The following is a 19561-nucleotide window of genomic DNA, read 5'->3' on the forward strand; positions in this document are numbered from 1 at the left end:
ATATATATATATATATATATATATATATATATATATAAAAATTCTACAAGGATTCAATTTTGAGAACGCTTCATTTTGCCTGAACCCATCAGTTTTCTGTTTTTCAATGATGCATGGGCTATTTTAACCAGTCTTGGTTTAAGTAGCACATGATAACTGTAGACAGGAATATATCTAAATACACTGTTTTGTAAAATAGTTTTTTAAAATTATGTCTTCGCCAAGATTCACATCTACAAGAAGTACTGAATAAAGACACTTTCTTGGAATAATGATAGAAAAAGATTTTATCAACCAATGATACATTTTCTTTGATATGATTTTTTTTACCCCAGTAAACCAAAACCTCTCAGCTCCAAATACTAAAACAAATTTTGATCTCAAATTTCAATTTTATACCCCCATAAGACCAAAACTCACTTAAAACATTGAAATGTATTTTAGCTGATTAATTCATAACAGATGCTGAAACAGATTGGCAAGTACTGTAGTAGGCTTGTCTGTAAGACATACACCCAAGAAAATGTATCAAGGTTAAAACAATACTTGACACATGCCCCAATAAAGAATAGGGCTAATCTGAAGTCTTTGTACCATAAAAAAGAGACAACTTTTAGGGCAAATTATTAATAATTGAATGCTTGTAGGCAAGCCATTTGAGAAAGATGTCTGTCTGCCTTGTATGTAATTGTGATTGATGCTATTCATTTTTATATACATGATCAAAAGAACATTATCTTGTACAAAAATTAAATGTCAGGCTTTATTAACCAGACTCGTAGTCTCATTTTTGATACTTTGCCAATAGAGACCAACAAGATGGTATTCTACAAGCCAGATTCATTCACCTGAATTTCAAAGAAAAAACCTCATTACACTGTTGTATTTAACTAACTATGACTGTCATCTGTCCTCACTTGTATATCAAGATGTCAAAATGATCACTTAAGCATGACAGGATTGAACTATCTTTCAGGGTAAAATTAGTTTGATCCATGAGTATGATTCTATGCTAAAACCTTCATTATAGAAACTACAGGAAATATTTAGCACAGGAACATCTACTTCAGTGTCAGAAAGTCTAGAGAAAATGGAATTATACAAGAATTAATTTGAAAACAATAGTGAACAGACAAGCAACATTTCAGCTCTTCCTGCAAATCTGACAAATGGAATGATCTTGTGTGGATGAAAAAATTGCATTCTTAGGCTCTATAGTATATAATCTCTCTCATTTATAACTCTCATTGATCAAATAAATACTTAGAAGAAAGAGATACATTCAACTTCTTCAGATCTGTGAAAACAGCAGTAAACCAAACACCTCCTAAAACTGAAAAAAAAACTTGGTCCCAAGGGTCTTTGGTTCTCATGGGTTTCACTGTTGTCTAAATCAAACAAAAATGTTACAAACCAAATAAACCAATTCTATCTTTCCTAACATTTTAATGCACTATTATTTAACAGATAATTTAAAGTTAGTATTTTCATCTTTTAAAGACTGCTCAAATGTCTTTTTCTCTTCTTCTTTAATTCACCTGTTTTGAACTGCATGAAAAAAGTACTGCAGGAGATGACAATGATTTTTCAGGGGCAAACAAAATATCAAAAGAACAATTGTCTTGATACTTTTATAACAAACTTTACAGATGATGAAAGAGTAACAATGTAAATATTCTGTATGATTGTCAAAGGCATAAATACACATACATGTATATTTCAATGAGCTTAAGATACATGACAAGACATACTTGAAAGAATGTAGAATTTTGTAACTTTTAAATATTATTGTCAGCTGACAAGTACGGAAAATGTTTGACAGGAAAATGTTTATTGAAAAATGTATCATTTTTCTTTATTCCATGTTACTGTACTCCAGTTTTTATGTGTAATCTGCTGTACAATGTCAACTTTCTGCTGTCCATTTTGCCAAACCTTATATGGAGCAGATTCCATGTCAAGTACAACATATATAGTTCTTCGTGAGAAAAACTAGCTTGGATAAAGGTAATTTGTTCCTTTGAAAAAAAACAAGGATTGTACTTGAGGTTAGTTATATAGATATGAATACAGCACCCCACATCAACACGCTCTGTTATAACACAAATCTGGATATAACACGATCTTGGTGTGGCTCCCGAAATTTCATATACATATATTTTTTCATAATTAAATTTTTGGTTTTCTTTCTTGAAAGATTGAAAAGTAATGTTTAAAAAGTTTATTATCATTTTGGGGAAGAAATCGTGTGTGAATTCTAATTTAAAAAAAAACGAGCATGACTCGTGCAATATCATATACATGTATTTTACTCATCAAAGGAAGTCAGCATCAAATTTAAATAAAAGTAATGGAATCTGTTGGATTGTTGCATTTTCCAAAGTGACTGGAACACGTTTATTGTGCCATGAAAGTTGCATTGTTCCAGGATAAAAATGCTTTTGGTCGCTACCAATGGTGGCATAAAACGCGAATTAAAACTACAGATATCTGGACATCAAATTAGTTAAAGATGGGGTGTCTTGCATAGATGTTTGTTAAACTTTTTAATTTGTTCATATTTTCATTTCCCTATCAATAGCCTCACCCCCTGAGTAGCCTTGGTAATATGACAGGCCAATTTAAGTACATGTACATGTAGCATGTAAACAACTATAACCATGTGCTATTTGTGACAGTTGTAGTGAATTGTTTTGTGACAATCAGTTATATATAGATCAAAATGAAGACTACCAATTTTTGTATATGTGTTTTTGTGTTTTCTAACGGGATGTAAGTCATACATAAATTTTATAACATGTTATGTATAATCAGATTCATAGATTTCTTAAATACATGTACAGTACTTGACAGATTATGGACTGCACTACCAAAATGTAAGTTGTAAATATACAAGTGTTTTTCAGACTATTTTTTAAAAAATTTAATCAAAAGAACGTATTTTTACACCCACTTTTATTACTTCAGCTAATGGACTTGGTAGGTTATAGCACGATTCAGTCTATAACATGGTCGGGTTCTGTGGACCCCAAATACTGTGTTATAGTGCGGTCACACTGCATTTAGATTGTTATAAATCTGAATGACCAAACTGAAAAAGGTGAGAAACCTAAATAATAATGGGAGGAAATAACAATACATAATGAATAATGTATGTGTCAAATGTGCTAAACTATATTACAAAAACGAAGGGTTATTTTAATATGAAAAGAAGAAATTGGGTGAGAAAAACAATCCATGTTTGCATTTACACTAGGACAAGGAAATCCCAGTGAAGTTATTTGTCTCCATGCTCAACACAGCCTTCATGTAACCCATCAGCTGAGATTTATTGTCTCAGTGAAAGCAACAACATGGAATTATGTAAGTCTCAAGCTGTGCAATCTGAATGAATTGACTAACAATGGCAACAATCTAAATACAGACATACCATATTTACTAAATTCAATACAAAGCATACCCAACTACAAAAACACCCTGTACACCCTGATTTACCTATGTTATATGTACTGGCAGATAAAGGTCTCTGCTGTTCCTGCTAAATATGCTTTCCAGCAGACACCATAGATCCTGATCTATCAGTACATTATGTGACTGAACATCGTTTATTGAATTTTTTATATTATATTTACATATATAGTAAGATAAGATGGTTCCTTATAAAACATAAATAAAAAATGAAAATACAAACCAGAATGTCAAAAACTGAAATATACCAATTATATCTTTCCTAGCACTTTAATATACTGATATTTAACAGACTGCTTAGATATTGTTTTATCATTTCACCTGTTCTAAATATCTTGTTGAAAATTATTTTATGGGAAAAATATACCACATAACACTGTCTTCATGCTTTTATATCATGCTTCAAATTAGAACCAAGAAAAGTGTATAACACAGGAAATATTCTATATGGTTCAGTCAAACATACATACATATGCATATCCTTTTGAGTGTTAGATACATTACAAGAAATGTTTGAAAGAGTGCAGAACATTTTAACATTTAAATGCTAATGTGATTTGCTGTGAAACATTGGCTAAGGTAAAGGAATTATTTTCTTTTGTAAAGGCAAATGACTTCCTTGCAAACTGTTCTGTTGAGTAAGGTCCGAAAAACTGTTATCATCAAAGTGTAATCTTATCCTTCTAAACTTTACAGCATTACAATTTTTGCAGCAAGAAGGTAGGTTAGTGCAGACGAGGATGATTCAACATTTTTAAATTCATCAACCATTAGGATAACTGGCCAAAAATAAATTGGAAAAGTTACATATTGAAAACAAATAAAATAAAAGTTACATGTATAGCAGTTCAATTATTTGTCATTTTAATTACAACATAATTGGTTACATACATTATTTAATGATGAGATTTAGAAAAAAAACAGAAGATGAATAAAAAATGCAAGTGAAGGATAATGTTCCAAGTCAAACAGGGGTGATAAACCTGTAAAATTCTACTGGATAAATGCAAAAGCTGAACTCACTAATAAATCAAGTTCAACTGTAAACAACACAGACTCTATCTTGTCATCACAATATGTGCTGGCAGATCAGGGTCTGTCTTACTTGCTCTACTGATTATTCATAACAAACTGCACAGATCCAGACCTGCCAGCACTTTATACAACAGCAAGCCTGGATCTGTGTAGTTTGCAGTTGGAGTTGATTTAAAAGTGAGTACATAAGGTAACTGTTCAAGCTTCAAATTAAATTTAGTTTCAATACAAGGATGGGGGGTGTAGTAAAAAAAGCCCCCCCCCCCCCAATTTTCAACATTTGACATAGAGTCACCTGACCTATGATGCAACAGAATGCCCTAGATGTATGTAATTTCCAATGAAAAATTACATCAAATTCATAAACAAAGTCTTGTCTTAAACTTAAAATCAAGTAAACACAATGACAAAAATCAGACTGACACAACCCTCAGCCATGACAGTAGTCTGATAGGCAAAAACTCTACCCCAATGACAGGCAAAGGTCAAGTACACAATATAAATTAACTATACAATATAATAATGATGGCCATATTTTATCTGCATCATTTCAAAAATTCAATGCCCTCTATGCCTGGGTGCTTTCTGTCAAACTTGGTCAAATTCTGTTGAGGGCTGTTCCATTTAAACATGCACGGTACCCAAGGAAACCAGTATTGGAACAAAATATAAACCAATGTATTTAGATTTATTCAAAGGTTCATATGAAAATGATTCAACATTCTAAACTGCATCTGTCAGCAAGTACTGAAGTGTCTTGAATCTATCCTCAGTATGTTGGACTGGAAAAGCCCTGAGCAATATTTTAAAGAAATTTCATAATTGTATATTTTTATAAATGTCAGATTGATTAGAAAATAGACTGACATAATTTAAATTTGAAAGACCTTCATTCCATGATGATTTCTGTCAAAATTAGTTAATTCTGTTCTGCAATTTTTGAGAAGTAGTCGCTTAATGTCTTTTTCTTTCTTTTATTTTATTATCAACAGTCTTTTAAAATTATATATATCTGCATATCTGCACTACAACTGGTTCCATCTCCAGGACTGAGTTGATTAGACTCAGCCTGGAACCAATTAGCTTTTCCATTACTCCTCTGTCTTCCACTAGTTCCAATGTGAGGCTTCCTCTGCCTTGGTGACTAAATTCATGCATCTAGGTCCTGCAGCTCAATGACTCCCAAGTTGAGAGAGGTCTAAATGACCCAGAATCTCTGTTTTGGGGAACAGTTGCAAGCAAGAGAAATCTGAACTGGTAGATTCTCCCACAGAGTTAACAGACTATTGTTAGCATGTGGATTAGGTCAACCCTCTGCCAGCTCTCTTTTCTAATAGGACATAACAATATGTCAAAAGAAAAAGCAATAGAAGCAGCAGTTTGCATGGGCAGTATGTCCCTGGCACAATTCATTGTTCTGGAGTCTACTGGTTTACCCAAATGGAAGAACAAATTTTCATCATATAGCTGGGGTATTTTCCTCCTAGAAAAGTACTAGCTATGTGGTAGCAACAGGGGGCTCTCCCTAAACACAGTAATGGATAGTAATGGGCTGTAATGGAAAGTAATGTGGACAAAAATACAATATTGCGAAACAAATTGTAGTAATCTACACTAAATAATACAATTTCTATTGTACGGACTTAAATACATAAATCACAAATAACAAATGTGGTTGTTATATTGTTTTATTAATGTTCATAATATGCTTTAATTAAAATAATGCCAAAAATTGGAACAACTCTGTCAAATTTTCTTATCAGAGACCTTATTATAAGACGGAAAGATAGAATGCTAATTTAAAGACTAAAAATCATCATTTTGCGATCAGTGACATACAATAATCAATCCGATAATAAAGCTAATGATAAAATGCAATTAATATTGAAAAACATCTACTTTACCAAGTTTAACTGAATTTAAGAAATGTACTGTTATTAATTAATTTTTACATGTGATGTTGTTAACATTACACAAACAGGACATATATACGCTTGGGAACATATTATTTATAATTCTAATCGCTTCTTTCATCTTTCCTTTTCATATTTGATAGCGTATTAATGAAGCAGTGTGTTTATTATAAATGGCAACAATAAATAAATTTTATTGGCAATTATGAATTTTATGTGTGTGTGTGATTAGGATGTTAACGTTGCTTTAAAAAATTTTCAGTCATATCGCTATGATGTCTGCAGTTTGGCAGTTTATAGTGATGTCTAGCACTAGGGCATGATGCCGCAGACATGTAGCATGATGTCCTACCCAGTCACATTATCCTGACACCAGGCCGACCAGTCCTAACACTAACCACTTAATGCTGAGTGCCTAGTGAGGCAGCTGTTAGTACCATTTTTGTAAGTCTTTGGTATGACTAGGCCAGGGTTCAAACCCACAACCTTCCACTTCAGAGGCTGATGCTCTAACCACTAGGTCACCAGAGTGGTCTGAATCTTATGTTGATACTGTTTAATGTTAAACACAGATAACAGGAGGTTTGCATATTTAAACAAATGATTGTACTGACAGCTCAAAGAATATAATAATAATGATAGAAAATAGAGATCGTTAAATAGAAACTTAACAACATATAAGCAATCCAAAAGAAGACATACCTCACATAAAAGGCAGCCCGACTTACAAGCTTTCTTACAGTCACTGCAAGGAAACTGTTTCTTGCTCTTTCCTTTTACCATTCTGATATCACAAATGTCCACACAATTGAGAATTTTAACACAGTGAATAGAAAATTGTTTTCTATTGGAGCCTTCTCATTCTTTTCATCTTGAGACCAATTATTTACATTAAAAATCACTCTTTAAACATTAGCGAAAGTTGGTAACAATTAATATTTTTCAATATCATTATATAAATTCAAGTCTGTAACAAATAATGATGATACCTCTATTCAATTCTATCAATGTTCATTGACCGTTACATCTCAAAGAATGTCGTTAAATGATAATTATGTTATTTGTGGCCATATATGACACTGCCTGCTCAACTTTACTGGATTCTATGTGCAGCTAAAGTGGACATCAAAGACACTTGCGACAGGTGTGAATATGGCATTTAATGAAAGTACACGATACTAGTTTTAGGTGCCGATGCTGATTCTTGTACAGTTTTACATGGAGCTGGTGAAGTTTGTTAAATGTGAGAGCTAACTAAACTAGAAGTTTGTCTAGACTGAGATACAGTGACTTCCAGGTGATTGCCGAGTCTTCCCTTTGAGTGATATTGGCATGTGATCCATATGATTCCATAGGATGTACTCTGGAACTTAATTGGGTCTAGAGAGCACAGAATGCTGCTTGGCATTACAATTGGTAACTGTTCTATATGAGTGCCTGTGATCTAATCTTGAGTATCATAATATATGAGATTAAAGATAAGACTGACTTTGGTGTGAACCTCTTGTGATCTGATTCGAATGGCAACATCAGATCATGGTGGAATAGTGCCACCTTATCTTACATAATGTTGTCAAATTCCTTATGCTGGGATGTGATATATGATCAACAAAATGATTCCATACTAGCAACATCAAAAACACCCCACTATAGCATGCTCCACTGTAACAAAGTTGGATATAACATGATTGTGGCATGGCTCCAGAAATTTCGAATATATGCAATTTTCTTGTACAAGAAAAAAAATTCTTTCTTAAAAGTAAGAGAAATAATGTGTAATAAGTTTATCATTTTAATGAAGTAATCATGTATGAACTCTAATACAAGATGATTATGGTGTGGCTAATGAAATTTCATAGACATGTACTATTCTTATACACAAAAATAGTGTTTTCTTCTTAAAAGTATTAAATATACTTGTAAAATCTTTATTTAGGGATCACAAAGGGTTATAGCAAGGTGTGACCTCACTATAGCATCTCCATTATAACACAAATTTAGATATAACAGGATCATGGCGTGTCTCCATAAAATTAAACATAGGTGTATTTTTCTTGTACAAAAAAAAAAAAAAATTCTTTCTTAAAAGTATGGAAAATAATGTGTTAAACGTTATTATCATTTTGGGGAAGAAATCACATGTGAATTCTAATACAAGATGATTATAGCATGGCTCATGAAATTTCATATGCATGTATTTTTCTCGTACACCAAAAAATAGTGTTGTCTTCTTAATACTGTTAAAAATAACTTGTAAAAAGTTTATTTGGGATCATGCATGCTGGGTGAGGGTAATGTTGCAAATTGTGATTTTTCTTTCAAGACTAGCAATCAAATATACCATCTGGCGATTTTTTGTGTGACATTGTTAGCTCTTTAAACTTGTATGTACAATCTTGGGTTTGGAATGGCAGAATTCAGAAAGACCATGGAAGGATGCTGCAGACTTGATATATAATGAAAATCTGTTGTTACATAAACAAATTTTGGGTTCTTTTTGACAAACCATCTAAACAGTGCATTGCATTATCATTTTTATTTTGACATTAATGGTAGCGGAGATCAACTGGATGAGGCACTATCTCATAATGAATCTTTCAGATGAAACAGTGTCAGACTATTGACCGATTGCTTGCAATTAATATATTTATTTTGAATGACTTTTGTATGTGGATGGTAAGTAAAATTCATCTTCTTTTCACTCACAGAATTAAATCCTTAATGCCTGTCAGAATGGAACACCTGTGTATCCATCATCTGTTGACCTTTTTTAAATTTCTGATGCATGCATGGAAGGCAGCATCACTCTACTATCAGAAATGTCAACAACACAAAAGTGGAGATCTACTTGATGTTCTATGCAGTAGTCATGTTACCAGGAATACCTACAATCCACCAACCTTTGAAGGCAAGAACAGTAACTGCGACAATTGACCCAGCAATAGCTAATTCTTTTATTTTAATTAAGATGAACCTAGAAAAAAATAGTTCCTCTTAAACTTCAATTAAAACTGATTATATTTGAAGCACTGATCGTTTTGTATAGATACATAGCAAATTGTTTTAAAGCCTTAATCCATGTTCTACAATTATTTCATGTTTCCACCACAATAAGAAACTGGCATTTGTTTGGTCTTCCAAAGCTTTAACATTTGCACCCTTCATGAAAGAAAGTAGACTTCAATCTTCAGTAAAACTAAAGAGCCTAAGTTAAAATGGGGTATCTTGCAAAACTGTTTGTTAAACTTTTGAACAAGTTCACATTTTCATTTCCCTATGAATAACCTTGGCAAGATGATAGCCGTCTCCTGCTGACCAAAATCTAGGCCACTTTAAATACATGTAGTATGTAAACAACTATAGCCATGTGCTACTGGCAACAATATTGTAGTGAAATGTTTAGTGTCAATCAGATATAGATCAAACAAGGACTACCAATCTTTATATATATATGTTATTTGTGTTTTCTAATGGGATGTGACTGATACATTAATTTTATAACATGTGACCTGTACTCAAATTCATGGATTTTTAATATACATGTTCAGTACTTAACGGATTATAGATTGTACCACACAAATATAAGTTGTCAATATTCTGCACCTGCTTTTATTATCCCGCCCCAATTTTTTTTAGGTACATGCATAATTTTTTTCAGCTAACTGACTTGGTTGGTTATAACATGGTTTGGTCTGTAACTTGGTCAGGTTTTATGGCCCTCAGCCACTGTGTCATAGCAGGGTCACAATGTATGTGAGTTGGACTGGTTCTTTATCTGGCTTACAGGTATTGCTGAAAAAGGTTTATCAGGAGCTTTTCCTGTCACAAAAAAGGAATCTGCTGATACACTTATTGGTTGGTGAGCCCTATGGTTGTAAAGTACATTTTCTGCTTTCCTTTTCTGTTTATCTTCTGCACCCAGTACTGAATCCTACTGACTCTACATCCTTAGAGTACATATTTGACATGTACTCCCCAATGGCAACCCACACATACTATTCATGTATTATGGGGATCAGTCATTTCCTTCAGCTCTTTACACTGTTTGCATTTAGTCCTGCCATATACTAGACTCTGTAAATACAAATAGAGCAGACAATATGTATACAGGTGTAGCCAAACATGCATCCTGGTTTATGAACTCAGGCCATGACTGGTACAGAGCTACTACACTATGTCTTCAAAAATTACCTGTAATGCAAGGGCCCAAGTGATGGCCTATACAGGTAAAATTATTCAAGCACAGCTTTATAGTTCTGAAGTGGATACCTTGACATTGAACTGTCATAGAAAACTTACTGCATGTGCCTAAACATAAGTAGACTTTACAGACATGTGCACAACAGTGTTTAAACATACCTAGTTGGATGCTATGCAGTAAAGTCAAGTACATTGCTGAATTCAGTGAGTGCCAATACATTTACGACAATGCTATAATTCCACAATAGACAAAAAACTTCATCTCAGATGGAAGAGAGCAAGAAATAGTTGGAAATATAAATGAAGTATACATCTGTGAGATGAGAAACTCTTTCAACTTGCTCTATAGTTGAATACCCTGAACAATTTATTTGGTTTGTGACACTTCTCATGAGACAGCATGCTACTCTGCATGAGTGGAAGCAGTAATGTGTTTCACAGGATTTGGCACCAATTCCTATATTAATGGGAGACCACTCTGTCTGAATGCCACACCTTTACCTTCCATAGCTAAACATTTTAGCCTACAAGGGCTGGATTTGCATGGTAGTGGTAGTACTTCTAAGGTGTTATGATTGGGTAAGCTATATTAAGAAGAAATTTTTGTCAATAAAACTCAAAACTTACAGAACCTTTATTCTAATATTGCCATAGATGTATTTTAAATAATGAAAGAAGAATTATGAATGAACTTAATTATAGAATTTTAGAGATTACAAGTTTTTTCTTCTAGTTATTATGTGTTATACTGTCAAAAGGCAATATCTTTCTACAATTCTTGTTTGCTCATAAATTGATTTAATTGATAATTTTTTACTTAAGTATTTTTTGAAAACTCTGTTGATTAACTCATTAATCCCTGGCGTCGTGTTTACGTGGCAGGAGGTAGTAACCTACTGCTGAGCTCTGTAGCATCAAGGTCGTGTATGAGACACTAAAGTGGGTGGTATTATAGAAAGGTAGACAGATGTAGCTCTACACTGATACCAAATAATATTGATGTTCTAGTTGCACTACAAAATACAGAGGGAAAAACTTAATTTTTTGGACCGTTTTTTTTTCCCACCCAAAATTTGCCTGTGGTCAGAATCCGATTTTGTGTCTGGATTTTAGACTTTTTGGCCTCAGATCTAAGGCAGACTGGTCTGAACTGCACACAAATAGGTGAACCTTTGCAAAAAGTAGGATAAGGTGGGCATTTGGAATAAAGAGTGGTATTTATACGAAAATGTGCAAACAAACACCCACAAAAAAAAGAAATCCAACTTTTACCATTCTGCTCATGTGCGAGTAAAATGTATTAGGATGTATTCAGAAATAGCCCCCAAAATGTGTTTTCTCCTCACATCTCAGACTAAAATGACAAAAACCTCCAGGGGTTAATGAGTTAAGTGTTTACTGGCAAACTGATCCTAAAATCTGTATAATAGATTACAGAAAATCTCTAACTTGCATGCTTGAAACATCACATTTTATATTTACATACAAAATATTTCTTCATTTATCTATTGATCTACAAATATGAAATATTTAAAAGCACCTTCATTATTCAAAAACACATCAATTGATTACTGTACGACAATTTAAAAAACACTACAATTTTCTTTAAAAAGCTTGTACTTTATTATGCGAATATTTCTTACATGAGACATCAATGTATCTGGTTTGAATATATCTGGAAATTAATCAATTTCATCTAGTCTCTTTGTCTTCCTAACCATGGCATAATTATTTTCATGGTAAAATATATGAGTATGACAAAGTCTATTCTTGTACTGAGAATTAAACTAAATACATATAGTTTCATGTAGCTTCACTGGGTGCAGAACATCCTTACTTTTGTCTGTATTTAATGAAGATAATCTGCATTCAAAGAAAATCAAGAAACAAATAGAAACGGCAAACATACTGACACATCAAAAATTTGAATTGTTATTATTTTCATAATATGATGACTTTCATTTAATTTCAGATTTTTACATACACAAGATAACATGAAGATGAGAAATAAGATGAAGATCAAAGGTAAAAAAGTTATGGCACATACAAACTTTTGACAACTGTATGCAAGGTATGCTGTAAATACAAATTCAAAACAGACTGTAAAATTCATTTTATCAGTATACCATGAAACTTGAGGACACAAAATATAAATTTGTCTACATCCTTAGAAACCAAAATTAAATTCACACAGCTTCTTCCCTAAAATGCAATAAAAGTCACCTGCAGAGGCCACCTTTTTATACCTGTGGTATATATCAATAAGGCCAGGTCAAAACTTCAAAAATTGGGTATTTAATTATAAAATATCACTGGTTCTACAAAAAAAAATAAGCACAAAAATCTAGTAATACCAGAACAAAATTTATTAACCAATCAAAGGTAAATTCTGGAGTAAATCTTTAAAATGTTCATTGTTGATGGTTTTTGTAGAACATCATGTGATAGATAAAAAATATATTTCTCCAGAATAATGTATTCCAACCAAGTTCAAGTTTCAATGAATAATGTTCACAAAAATGGGGATCTGATGAATTTCTGTCAATGTAGTCAAAATATGATGAAAGTTTGATGACTGAATGCACAATATTTTTACAAAAATTTTTCCATTATTTGTTATGATTCATTTTCCTTTATCCCTCAATCTCTCTTGATAAGATACTGACCATATATATTTCCAACTGTTCACTGTTCATTTCATAAAGTATTGCAAATTCCATGAACAATATTCTCTACATTAGTGAGTTCTTTGTTCTTATAAGTGATATGTCACTGCTGCATACATGAAAGGCAGGTAACATCTTTATCAAACCTTGCAAGCATCAAAATTTTTAATGCAATTATTCATAAATGATCCAGTAGAAGTTTATAATAACAACAAATAAAGGGTTTTCAGGGATGGAAAATTAAAAAATGAGTTTAAGCCGAAACCTCGAATAACTGACCTTTCATGAATTCATTGACAATACTATAAGGGGCATACTGTGTGTGAAGGGGCAAATTTTATGGCGATCTAACAAGAATACATTAATTGAGACCAGAGAACCATTAATTAGATTTATGGAGACAGGCGCGTATCATATCGCCATACTACCGTGTATGGTAATGTCCTTTAGAGGGAGAATTTTGTTCCTAATTAAGCATTTGTTTATACAGCAGCCAGATAGACTATTAGGGACACGGAGAACTTCATTTTCATGGTAAAGTTGTCACAACTGAGGAATCGCAGAAACTCTGTTACTCAAACTACCAGGTCAAGCTGACCCTGACTTTGGTGCCTCTGGAAAAAGGTGGCAGAGATATTTGATTCTGATTGGTTACGTTAAATAAGGAGCGTGTTTCCCACACAAAATGTTCTAGGTTTTAAAAATTGCCACATCGGAAATTTTAATCAGTCTAAGCTTTTCTGCGAGAGAAATCAGAATAGGCTCTGGGGATTTGCAAGAAATTCCTCGTAAAAGAACTGATGTCCAAAAGGGGACTATTGTCAAAAGGAACCGACGAAATAATTTGCCGATTAGAGGGAGGAACGTTGAAAGCAAAGGTAGTGTGACAATTCCATGTAATTTGTTGATGCCATAAATAATGCTTTGCTGAAGTTATTTACTTGTATTTGCATGAATCTTTTTTCTACATTCGTGTAATAATTTGCTTTATGAAGTACAACTGTATTGAGTTTATGCATAAGAAGTCGTACATTAATCTTCTTTAGATAAGTTTGACGAATTGTTTGAATATGTCGTCTTGTTTGCATAAGAATTATGTTCTGAGAATTTAATACATTACATTAGTTAATATGATTATGAGAATCCGTGTGAATTCGCCGAATTTAGATGATTTCACGTATGATTAAGAATAAGTGTGTACTGACTGAAATGATTTAGTAATTGATGTGATGTATCCTATTTATTCGCTGTGTAAATTGAGGCTGGCTCGGAACCCCAGGCCTCGTGTATGTGTTAATGTGTAAGGTCAAGGCGTAACGAATTAGCCATTTGACTAACTAGGGTCATTATAGAACATGTGGAGTCGATTGATAGCCTTAGCATCTGTCTAGCACTGATAGTAAAATCTGATGACGAGGGAGAATAATGAAGAATTAACTGTTTCATAAATAACGGGAAATTTAGGTTGTCTCTACTTATATTTATTTAAAAGGGAGAAAATAGCTCCTGAGACGTATAATCCTGAGACATATTATCCTGAGACATATAATTCTGGGACGTATGATGTGATGTTATTCTGAGACGTATACTGAGAAGTATAGAGAGAAGTGCAGTGAGACGAATAATCCTGTGACGCAATCCTGCGACGTATTAATTTCTGAAACGTATTCTGAGAGTATCCTGAGACGGATGGTGGAAAGTATCATCCTGAGATCCAAGCGTCTGAACAGCTACAGTGGCAGCAGAACAACTGAGGATGAACAGGTTATGCAATCATACAAGACGTTGACTTCGATTGTTCACTCGATCCTATGATGAACTAAATCTATCAGTAAACAGATCGGCTATTTTGTTTAAATCTATTTGCGTTTTCTCTGTATTTCGGTGAAAGTTTAAATTTCTAAAAGCAGAGTATATTCCTGATGTAATGAATTTTCACAGTGTTTTTTTATGTAATTGATTAAATTGTTTGTTTACATGTACAGGGGCTCGTGTTGGTTTGTTCTATATACCTGCTCAGATCTCTATCTATTTCACATATAAGTTTCACCACTTATATTTATATTTACTCGAACTGGGCAATAACATCGAGGGCGGTCAACCCCTAGATAATGAAAACCAAAAATTTGGCGGGACACCCACCAGGGACAATTCTCCCCGCTTTACACTGTGGGAGTTGGATTGTAAGGGATAAATGTTCTATCAAAATGTTTATAATAGGCCATTTAGTACTGATCACACAAAATGTCTATATCAAAATTTTATTCCAAAAAAGTAAGGTCTTTGAATTTAAGAACATGTGCAGAAACATATCTAATGCTAACAGTAAACTGTTGACCATAATCGTCTGAATGTCTGAATGCACAATTGACCATAATGTTTGGTGATTGTCCGAAACATCTGCTTTATTGCAATTTAGAAAGGACGCTTTTAATTCCCTGTTTCTCCCTTCTCAATATCTCTAATATGATTGGGTCAAAAACAGCAACTATATTATCTTTATATGATCTTGAATCTCGCTTATACCAGTCAGTACTTGAAGTATTATAAAGTCCATGAGGGATTGGACAATCTTTTTCTGAAAGAACAGGTTGCACTTTGCAGTTTTTCTTTGTAGCCATTATGACTTCATCTCGGATGAAATCAGTATATTCACATGGATAACTCTTGGAGAGATAAACAAAAAAAAAAAAAAATCCTATTTTATCTGTCAACTTTGCTGGACCCCATACCTTCTCTTCTGTGTAAAGACAAATTTTGGGATGTCTTCCATTACCGAGATCTAATTTTTCTAAATGGTCCTTGAATTCATACACGCCAATCTCATCATTTTCACAGTAGATGATACAGGCATCAAAACGCTCCTCTAATATATACTCTGGACCCTGAAGTGACAATAAGGACAGTGGAGAATTCTGACTCATTTTCTCAAGAACTTCATTAGCTGGAGGTCCACATGCTGAAAGAAAACAAAATGGCCCATGCCATATTACCAACATTCAGGAATTTCCCCTTTACTGACAAAATTCACCCTGACTTTGTTACTTAATTAGGATTACTTTGTAGATTATTTTGCATCTTAATTGATATTTCTAATCAGTTTAAAATTTGGGAAATTTATGAATTATCTTCCACTAATTAATACTATTTTGCAAATAGGATAATACTGGTACCTTTGTAATGGCTGCTAATATTTCAGAGCTGTGTGAGTAATTTTTTAAAAAGTTTCTAAGTAGAAAAGGCAGTGTGTGGTCCAATTGAAATGGTTTTAGCTGTTTGTCTCAATATGAAACTATACGTATACACTGTATGTGCATTCTGATAGCAATTATGTGTAGTATATGTTTCAATTGATTTCCTACGCTTTTTTTCTGATCAGTTTAACAAATGGAAGAACATATTTTCTGTAAGGAGGCACAAGAAGAGTAATGTGCCCTTTTTCTTTTTAAATTGCATTATCATTCCAGCAATATGATTTTAGAGGAGATTCCTACAAAGATTTTTTTTAATGTAAAATAACTTTTCCAGGAAGATCATGTATGGATGATATGTTACATCATGATGTGTACTTTATGAAAGACACTATTAACAATGGATTCAACGGACTGTGCTTGTATTTGCACAGATAGAAGCGATCATTATTGCAATATTCATCTGCAATCAGAAGCCAATTTCTGAAGTAATATTTACTTTAAACATACATTTGAAGCACAATCATTTCCTTGCAAATCCAAACCTCCTATGCTTGTTTTTAGACACAAAATTAACAAGTCATCTGCCCAAGTCAGACAAGATCAATCCTCCTTTGAATAGAAGAATTAGCGTTAAGTCCTGTCCATGCGTCTGTAACTAATGGAGTAGATGCACAAACTCTATCCAGTTTTAATCCAACTGTGTGTGAACAGGCTGGGATGGTCTACCCATAATATGACTGGGGTAAGTAATACATATGAGACATATTTTACTTCAATACATCACCTTATCACAATACACAAGGAGAACAGGTTTAAGGGGTAAGGCGTTGTATCCCATTACTCCATATAAGGCCCAATCTTCAACCACTTTATGTGCATTAAGAAGCTTAGAATTCTTGTCAAAGATACAGGCTAGAGTTAGGATATAGATATGTTTGGATGCACGTTGTAGTACAAATTTCCCTCCTGCAAAACCATTCTGAGAGACCACATTAAGCTGCTAAACAACCCAAGAAGGTAGCCTGATGTGCTGCTACTATAGGTCCCATCAGGTCACGCTTTGGGACAAAATACATCTGAGGTAAAAAATTAAAGAGAGAGAGAGGCATCTCTGCCATCCATCTTACAGCCAACAAATATGAACCATTTCACTATAAAAATAACCACTTATAACCGCCAAAATCTTCAGAGCCCACTTTACTAGCTTCCACTTATAGCCGCCATTACTGTCCTTACCTCGATGGCGAAAATCAGGTCAAAGTTGCAGCACCTTACTTTCGATCTATTACAAACTTGAAGACATTTTGCTAGAAGAGGACAGAATAGCAAAATCTTTCGGTGCTTGCAAAATTATGCATGCTTATTAATTATCTGAATTTCTAATATGGTTTCATTTTTTTGTCAATTAAAATAAAATTTTGTTATGTGTTTTACTAATTAAATTTATATCTTACACATATAATTATCTTATTAGAAAAACAAGTGCTTTTTAAAACTAGAATTAATAATTTAATTATATTTAGGAAAAGAAGTATTAAAATTACATTAAATAAATAAACAATTTATACAAAGTTGCCTGAGTGATTGAAGGGAATATTTTACATTCTTTGTGCCGCGTGAACATGTTTCATCAGTTGGACGGATCAATCATTTTGTAAGGGTATCATTGATAAACTAGTAAATATAAATTGTACCAGATCCATGTAAAACGATTTTTTTCTTAACCCTTTAAAAAAGAAGGAAATAATAATGACACATGGAAATAAGACACTACAGTCACGTTAACAGGGGATATATTTGCATCCGCTTTTACCTTTGTTCCCCAATTAGTATGACTAGTTTCATGTTATTTCATTGATGTCATAACATTTTGCAGGCGTTATAAAATCAGTAATTTGTAAGAGAGTTTTATTCTCATCAGACAGATTTAAATAAATGTCAGGACATAGCTTCCTGTTATTTGTAGTTTCAAGCCTAATAAAGACATAAGAAATATTTTAGTACAGTTTCACCTCTTCATAAAGTAAAACTATTTTGTTAAAAACCTTCTGTTATAAATTTTTTATTCAAAAAAATTAAATGTAATATTTTGAAGTAATTGATGTAAAAATCCAATTTTTAAAGTACTGGGTGGTGTTTTGTCAAGTTGACAATGCTGAAGTTTGAAAATTTCAATAAAATCAGCACTGTAGAAGCATGATGCAGGATTCCAATATTTCAATTTGATTTTTTAAACCAAGGTAACAAAAAGGCAAAAATGAACACATATACACATATTGCATGTAAATTATTATTCAAATATGATATACGCTTCGAAGATAAGCAAACAATTATCATACAATTGTATTCAACATTTTTCACAAGCTCAACAAATCATATCATTATTTTAAAAAAGTTGTGAGTATTTATATATGAAATAAGATTATAAATGATGTATCACTTCCAATGCAGATTTTTTTCCATGCTGGTGTTCAGTTTGGGAACATTCGTAAATATTAACAACAGTCTGCGTCGCATGTTCTCGAAGCACAACGGCGAACCATTTTTCGGATAAATTTTCCGTGATTTTCTGCTTAATGTTTCAAATCACTCTGTAATATAATGAGAAAGGAACCGAGCGTGGTCTATGTTTGTGAGCAAATTTTGCGGATAGCATCGCGTAGCTACGCAGTTAAATCGATGCCTGTTTTTTATTGGTCACTGTGCCCAATTTGATTGACAGGTCAGAACTATCAATTGTAATGTTGGAGTTTTGTAAATGAAGGAGGACAATATTTGTTTCCACATATACATGTTTATTCCACAGCATATATATAATATAACTGACAATTTGTCAGCGAAATCAAGTTGGTTACTTATTCCTTATTCCCGATTCAGTAAGGAATAAGTAACCAGTTACTTATTCCCAATTCAAATATTTTCGCATACATTTGAATACTTATTCCTTAATTACACCGAATTTTTTTTATTTATTCATTATTCCCAATTCAGTATGTAATTGGTTACAACTTAGTTAATTTCGTGGAGAAATTCTTTACCATATATTTCGCAGCTAGGTCTTACAAGCTGATAAAACTTATTTTTT

At 33.0% G+C, this 19561-nt stretch overlaps 1 long non-coding RNA gene across 1 annotated transcript; it reads left to right on the forward strand.

Moving 5' to 3' along the window:
- Window positions 1-10716: 10716 nt before the first annotated feature.
- On the forward strand, window positions 10717-15212 carry LOC149789268 (uncharacterized). Its single transcript, XR_016424477.1, has 3 exons — window positions 10717-11195; window positions 12589-12641; window positions 14775-15212. It is a non-coding gene; the product is annotated as an uncharacterized LOC149789268 (long non-coding RNA).
- Window positions 15213-19561: the final 4349 nt, after the last annotated feature.

This window comes from Sinohyriopsis cumingii, chromosome 11, assembly GCF_028554795.1.
Source record: "Sinohyriopsis cumingii isolate HCF-2022 chromosome 11, ASM2855479v2, whole genome shotgun sequence".
Taxonomy (NCBI): domain Eukaryota; kingdom Metazoa; phylum Mollusca; class Bivalvia; order Unionida; family Unionidae; genus Sinohyriopsis; species Sinohyriopsis cumingii.